General features: G+C 41.2%; 1 long non-coding RNA gene across 1 annotated transcript; it reads left to right on the forward strand.

Annotated features, from left to right (window-relative positions):
- The first annotated feature begins 6,002 nt into the window (after positions 1–6,002).
- Positions 6,003–7,029, forward strand: LOC307157897. Its single transcript, XR_013821114.1, has 3 exons — positions 6,003–6,185; positions 6,330–6,420; positions 6,791–7,029. It is a non-coding gene; the product is annotated as an uncharacterized lncRNA (long non-coding RNA).
- The last annotated feature ends 347 nt before the right edge of the window (positions 7,030–7,376 follow it).

Raw genomic sequence — 7,376 nt, forward strand, 5'->3', positions numbered from 1 at the left:
AGAAGAAGAACGCGATTTGAAGACAAGAAAGATGTAAGGTAAGAAATACTTACATATTAGTTTGTTATTGTTGCATAAATTTCACATTGCAGTTGAACTGTTGCTAGATATATGGTGAATATTATAATATTTAGACCCGTGTTTACTGTTACTGTGTTTGTGGATATCTGCTCAAACGTAGATATGTATAATATGGTAACCATAATGTTTAATATTTTGGTGCGCGGTCGCGTTTGAAAAGCAAAACGCACCAAACGGCTTCATGTTTTTACTATTATCTCATTTCATATCATCATAAAGAATGGAAACATTTGAAGTAACATATGATAATCAATATATTTTTCTCTAGCGTAGTTGTTACTGAAATCTTTTGGAAGATTTATAGGCTGCTATAGGTTATTGTTATTATTATTTTATGCAGCACTGCGCATAGCCTATGCCTACAAGGCACAACAAACCTGCTGTTCATTATATTATATATTGTTGGAAACATTTGTGTGTGTGTGTGTGTGTGTGTGTGTATTTTGTGAATTTTAAAAAGCAATTTTAACCAGAAAAATCTAAAATGTATTCCCAAAATCGTGCAGGCCTTTCTCTTGATATCAGTATGTTCACTTTTTTTTTTCTTTCAGGGACCAGATGCCACCATGAAGTCCTGCTGACTTCAACATTCACATGAGTCTCTGTACATGAACATGGTAAAGTGAAAATCAAACACCTTGGAAATTAAAGGTATGTAGAATGTTTTTAGGAATGGCACAAAGGTCTCTGTCTTTGGATCATTGTTTTCAATAAGTGTTTTTTGTCATTTGTTTTGTATCTTTGGATTATGTTGTGTTGTAAATAAATCCAAACAATCAAAAAGCCATTCTTTTTTAAATCTCCTCAGTCTTTGTGCAAGGTTGCTCAGAATGGCAGGGCCTGATAGCTCCTAATAGGGCCGTTAGAGGAGGGTCTTTGTCTTTCTTAGGTGTGAAAAGCTTACATATTAATGATGTGATCACGCCTCCCCGCATAAAGCTTTCTCACACAAAACACGTCTTACAATTTTTAAATCAATATATTGTCTTATCTGAATGAGCAGTCAGGATGATTTTCACATAGTTTTGGAGCAAATATTCTAGGCTACGTGATACAATTTTCAAAAGTCTTGTGAAGAAATAATCAGTATGGGTTTCATGGCCTTATTTCAGTGAGAATTTTTTTTTTGTATTTTCACAAACCACGCATAAATGTAAACTTTTACATACATGCTGCTGATATATTATTGTAGCAGAGTTTGTGCTGAATACAGTGTAATCAGACTTTAGCCATGAAAATGTCACAAGTAACATAAATAAGCACAAATGTCAGAGCATGTCAGAACTCCTCCAGGCCCAGAAAACAGCTCAGACCCCAGAGGGTTAACATACTTTACATTTACATTACATTTACATTTATTCATTTAGCAGACGCTTTTATCCAAAGCGACTTACAAATGAGAACAATAGAAGCAGTTAAACTAGCAGTAGGACAACAAAATGCAAGTGCTATGACCCTTCTCAGTTTAAATAAACGCTTTTTTTTTTTTTTTTTTTTTTTTTAATAGAACAGAATAGAGTAGTAGAGAGAAAGTGTTAGTATTACTGGATCAAGTGCTGTCGAAAAAGAAGTGTCTTCAGCCGTTTCTTAAAAGTGGCTATGGACTCAGCCGCTCTGGTTGAGTTCGGCAGATCATTCCACCAGCAGGGAACAGTCATGGTAAAGGTCCGAGAAAGAGATTTTGTGCCTCTTTGAGATGGCACCACAAGACGCCGTTCACTTGCAGAGCGCAAGTTCCTGGAAGGCACATAAGTCTGAAGTAAAGAGTTAAAGTAAAAGGGAGCAGAACCAGTGGTTGTTCTGTAGGCAAACGTCAGTGACTTGAATTTGATGCGAGCGGCAACTGGCAACCAGTGCAGTTTTGTGAGGAGAGGAGTGACATGTGCCCTTTTCGGCTCGTTAAAGACCACTCTAGCTGCGGCGTTCTGGATCAGTTGCAGAGGTTTGACTGTGCAAGCTGGAAGACCAGCCAGGAGAGCGTTGCAATAGTCAAGTCTGGATAAAACAAGCGCTTGGACAAGGAGTTGAGTAGCATGTTCTGATAGGAAGGGTCTGATCCTCCTAATGTTGTACAAGGCAAATCTACATGACCGGGCAGTTCTTGCAATGTGGTCTGTGAAGTTCAATTGATAATCAATTACCACACCAAGGTTCCTGGCTGATCTAGATGGAGTTATGGATGACGAGTCTAGCTGAATGGTGAAGTTGTGGTGAAGTGTTGGGTTGGCCGGGACCACGAGTAGCTCTGTCTTCGCAAGGTTTAGTTGAAGGTGGTGGTCCTTCATCCAGCCAGAAATGTCTGTCAGGCAGGCTGAGATACGATCAGCTACCGTCGGATCGTCGGGCTGGAATGAGAGGTAGAGTTGTGTGTCATCAGCGTAGCAGTGATAGGAAAAACCATGTTTCTGAATCACAGATCCTAGTGATGTCATGTAGATGGAGAAGAGAAGTGGTCCAAGCACTGAGCCCTGAGGCACTCCAGTAGCTAGATGTTGTGTCTTAGACACCTCACCCCTCCACGAAACCCTAAAGGACCTACCTGAGAGGTATGACTTGAACCATTGGAGTGCGGTTCCCGAGATGCCCTTCGTCTTTAGGATTGACAGGAGGATCTGGTGGTTAACTGTGTCAAAGGCAGCAGACAGATCCAGCAGGATGAGAACTGAGGATTTGGAGGCTGCTCTTGCCAGTCTCAGAGCTTCAATTACTGAGAGCAGGGCCGTCTCAGTTGAGTGTCCGCTTTTGAAACCAGATTGATTGTTGTCCAAGAGGTTGTTCTGTGTAAGGAAGGAAGAGATCTGGTTGAAAACAACTCGCTCAAGTGTTTTCGCGACGAATGGAAGGAGAGATACTGGTCTGTAATTCTCCAGATGTGCTGGATTTAGAGTGGGTTTCTTAAGCAGTGGGGTTACACGAGCCTGCTTAAATGCTGTGGGAAAGGTACCAGTGTGAAGAGAGGTGTTTATGATGTGTGTGAGTGTGGGTACAACTGAGGATGAAATGGCTTGAAGTAGGTTAGTGGGAATAGGATCAAGCGGACAGGTGGTAGGGCGATTGGAAAGGAGGAGATTGGAGACTTCTGTCTCTGAGAGTAGAGAGAAGGAGGGTAGAGAGTGCGTGTTAGCTGGAAAAGTGTGTGTGTCAATTTGTGGATTGCTAAATTGGCCGCTGATGGAGGTTGTTTTATTTATAAAGAATGTAGCAAAATCGTCAGCATTTAGTGTTGATGAAGGAGGAGGAGGAGGAGGGTTGAGAAGAGAGGAGAAGGTTTTGAAAAGCATGCGAGAGTCTGAAGAATTGTTAATTTTGTTGTGATAGTAAGTCATTTTAGCAGTAGAGATATTATCAGAGAAGGAAGAGAGGAGGGACTGGTCAAGCGAAACTAACCAGTCACGACGCACAAACAAAGTCACACGTGCGTTTTTACCATAGTAAAAACACGGTAAAACACACTTCCTAGCAACACAGCCGCGCTAAAATCTACTGGGAAAAGTAAACACTCACAGACTGCTGATCTCTCCTGTTGTTCGACTGCTTCTTCTGATAAGTACTAGCAGTTTCTTAGAATAAATACTTTAACTGGCTTAGGTCCCGCCCTCCTGTTTAGTCAAGCGAAACTAACCAGTCACGACGCACAAACAAAGTCACACGTGCGTTTTTACCATAGTAAAAACACGGTAAAACACACTTCCTAGCAACACAGCCGCGCTAAAATCTACTGGGAAAAGTAAACACTCACAGACTGCTGATCTCTCCTGTTGTTCGACTGCTTCTTCTGATAAGTACTAGCAGTTTCTTAGAATAAATACTTTAACTGGCTTAGGTCCCGCCCTCCTGTTTAGTCAAGCGAAACTAACCAGTCACGACGCACAAACAAAGTCACACGTGCGTTTTTACCATAGTAAAAACACGGTAAAACACACTTCCTAGCAACACAGCCGCGCTAAAATCTACTGGGAAAAGTAAACACTCACAGACTGCTGATCTCTCCTGTTGTTCGACTGCTTCTTCTGATAAGTACTAGCAGTTTCTTAGAATAAATACTTTAACTGGCTTAGGTCCCGCCCTCCTGTTTAGTCAAGCGAAACTAACCAGTCACGACGCACAAACAAAGTCACACGTGCGTTTTTACCATAGTAAAAACACGGTAAAACACACTTCCTAGCAACACAGCCGCGCTAAAATCTACTGGGAAAAGTAAACACTCACAGACTGCTGATCTCTCCTGTTGTTCGACTGCTTCTTCTGATAAGTACTAGCAGTTTCTTAGAATAAATACTTTAACTGGCTTAGGTCCCGCCCTCCTGTTTAGTCAAGCGAAACTAACCAGTCACGACGCACAAACAAAGTCACACGTGCGTTTTTACCATAGTAAAAACACGGTAAAACACACTTCCTAGCAACACAGCCGCGCTAAAATCTACTGGGAAAAGTAAACACTCACAGACTGCTGATCTCTCCTGTTGTTCGACTGCTTCTTCTGATAAGTACTAGCAGTTTCTTAGAATAAATACTTTAACTGGCTTAGGTCCCGCCCTCCTGTTTAGTCAAGCGAAACTAACCAGTCACGACGCACAAACAAAGTCACACGTGCGTTTTTACCATAGTAAAAACACGGTAAAACACACTTCCTAGCAACACAGCCGCGCTAAAATCTACTGGGAAAAGTAAACACTCACAGACTGCTGATCTCTCCTGTTGTTCGACTGCTTCTTCTGATAAGTACTAGCAGTTTCTTAGAATAAATACTTTAACTGGCTTAGGTCCCGCCCTCCTGTTTAGTCAAGCGAAACTAACCAGTCACGACGCACAAACAAAGTCACACGTGCGTTTTTACCATAGTAAAAACACGGTAAAACACACTTCCTAGCAACACAGCCGCGCTAAAATCTACTGGGAAAAGTAAACACTCACAGACTGCTGATCTCTCCTGTTGTTCGACTGCTTCTTCTGATAAGTACTAGCAGTTTCTTAGAATAAATGGGGCTTTAGTGTCAAGCCTCAGAAACCACGCCTATGTTAACATGGGGCATTCGGTTTCAATGGATGAGCAGACTTGTCAGCGCACTTCAGAAGACGTAAGAATTTACACGTCTCATATTACTGTATCATTTTGCTTCCTTATGCCTGGCTCGGTCTTTGGTGTTTTATGCCCCCAACGGCACCTTCCAGGCAGCGAGGGGATGGGTAGGTTTAAGGTTGAGGGTAGGGTTAGCTGCCTCTAATGCCTGGCTCACACTACAGGAGTTTTAGGCCGATTTATGCCCGATTTACCCCCTCCCGAGAATCTGAGAAAAAATCTTGTCGAGGACCTCGATCGGTTCCGATGTTCGGCGCAGATTATCTGGTAATGTGAGGCGTTCACAGATCGAATCTTGCACCTCCCGATCTGCTCGCAGACACATCGGGGTCGCCCCGATAATATCAAACATGTTTGATATCTAGGATTATAAATCGGGCGTAAAACTATGATTACGTCAGTACTTCCACAATAGCCAATGAGAGACAGGTTTACAAGGAGACGGAAGTGACGGAAGTTTTGAAGGAAGTTTTGAAAATGTCAACCGCGAAAGCAGCTGTACGGGTCCGGTGGACAACGGAGATGGAAGAACGGATGGTGGAGATGTGGCAACAGTATGAGTGTCTATTTAATGTCTCCTCAAAAGAATACCACAACCGGAGCGACAAAGAGAAGAGCTGGGGAGAGATCGCTTCAGATTTGAACGTACCGGGTGAGTGTAAAAAGTTGCTAGCGCACTAGCTAGCAAATGTAAACATTAGATCTAGGTCAATGATCATCTGCTACATTCAGGTCTAACAAAAGATGAATTGCAGTTAGTTTGTTTGAATAATATTACTAATATTTAATGATATTAGTTCAGTTGAATTTAGAGAGGAAACACAGTGTATGTCAGTGTCAGTGTATATTTTCAGTGGAGGAGGTGAAAACAAGAGCAACAACATTACGGACACAATACACCAAGCTTCTCAAACCTAAACCAAGTGGGAGTGGGGAGAAAGGGCTCACTCATAAGCAGGCTTGGCTGTTGAGGAATTTGGAGTTCCTCAAAAAACATGTTGCCCAACGCCCCAGTGAGACCAGTGTAAGCAGAGCAGTATTATGGACAGGCATATTGTGTGCTTAAGTAATAGATATTTGCATAATTAGATATTAATTATCAGGAAATTTTCATTTAGGGGTGAACTAATCCTTTAAATTCTTGCACTGACATAAAATTGTTTTTTAGCTTGATCAATCTGTCAAAGACTTGATTGACGGGCAGGACATGGATGACCCCACCAGCGATGAGGACATTATAAATACATCCGAGGCACCAGGTAAAATAACACTTGTAAATGTAAAGACTGATAAAATGCTGAAAGAGTGATGACAGATTAGTTGTTTTGTCATTCAGGATGCCAGCCAGATGTCCTATTTTAAAGTTTGCACAAAACAGATCAAGCAGTGACATTTTCATAACTGGTGTATCCAAAATGGTCAATGTTTATTATAATGTCTTTATTCAAATTATTTAATTTATTAGTTATTCTTTACATATTATTATTCTTTTACATGTTATGGAGATATTTAATCATTTATAAATATTCTACTATATGCTCTGAAATGTTTATTTCTAAATGGATTCGCTTCTGTGCTGTAATAATAATGTGATTTCTCTTACTTTAATTTTTATCTCATTAACCACAGCACCACATCCCTCTACCCAACAAAGGGGTGAAGAACTCACCACCTCTTTTCCCACTCCCAAATCGGGATCGAAACGTCGCAAAGGGGATGCAGATTCTATTGAGCGACAGAAACTTAATTTGTTACAGCAAGTTACTTCAGTTCTTGCCACTCCAGATCCTTACAGTTCCTTTGGACATCAAGTTGCTGTGGAACTTAAATTAATAAAAAATGTAAGCATACAGACCAGGGCAAAGAAAAAAATAATGAATGTTTTGTTTGAGGCCCAGGAAGCTGACCAGTCCACTCCATCACCATCCTCACACATTCCACCAGCTACATACTCACCTACACAAATGCTCTCCTCAACCCCTTTATACACACAGCCACAACATCAACACTACCATCAGCTCCTGCCTCCTCAGGGTCCTGCTCAGCCTCAAAACTATTTCAGGTTGTTAGAAGATTTGGATGAGTAGTTGCAGATAAAATATGCAGTACGATATACACAAAGTTCATCACACATGCACAAAACTTCATTAAAGGGATAGTTCACCCAAAAATGAATATTTTGTCATTACTTACTCACCCTCATGTTGTTCCAAAC

This window comes from Squalius cephalus, assembly GCF_949319135.1.
Source record: "Squalius cephalus genome assembly, chromosome: 4".
NCBI classification, from domain to species: domain Eukaryota; kingdom Metazoa; phylum Chordata; class Actinopteri; order Cypriniformes; family Leuciscidae; genus Squalius; species Squalius cephalus.